We start from the raw sequence: 318 nt of genomic DNA, 5'->3' as shown, positions 1-318 counted from the left end.
GCTGCTGCTGCTGCTGCTGCTGTTGTTGCTGCTACTGCTGTTGCTGCTGCTGCTGCCGTTGCTGCTGCTGTCTCGAAGAAAGTCCTCAGCAGGGAGTGTCTCTTTTCTATAGAACCCTCCTTCTTTGATTCACGAAGATTAGGGTTTAGGGTTTAGGGTTTAGGGTTTAGGGTTTAGGGTTTAGGGTTTAGGGATCGATATAGTGTGCAGGGGGGTAGCCTGGGTGTTTAGGGTTTAGGGTTTACTAGGGTTTAGGGTTTAGGGTTTACGGTTTAGGGTTTAAGGGTATGCAGTATAATTTTGAGTCGAAGACGTAGG

General features: G+C 48.1%; 1 protein-coding gene across 1 annotated transcript in view; it reads right to left on the bottom strand.

The window, feature by feature from the left end:
* The window catches only part of EMH_0053830 (uncharacterized protein), a gene marked incomplete at both ends in the record, with an annotated part of 6764 nt that overhangs the window by 335 nt on the left and 6111 nt on the right, over window positions 1-318 (bottom strand). The gene's annotated exons all lie outside the window — the stretch shown is intronic.

The sequence above is a fragment of the Eimeria mitis genome, genomic scaffold (assembly GCF_000499745.2).
Source record: "Eimeria mitis Houghton genomic scaffold, Emh_scaff2439, whole genome shotgun sequence".
NCBI classification, from domain to species: domain Eukaryota; phylum Apicomplexa; class Conoidasida; order Eucoccidiorida; family Eimeriidae; genus Eimeria; species Eimeria mitis.
Note: the sequence above shows the minus strand (reverse complement) of the source record. Positions and strands in the feature narration are given on the sequence as shown.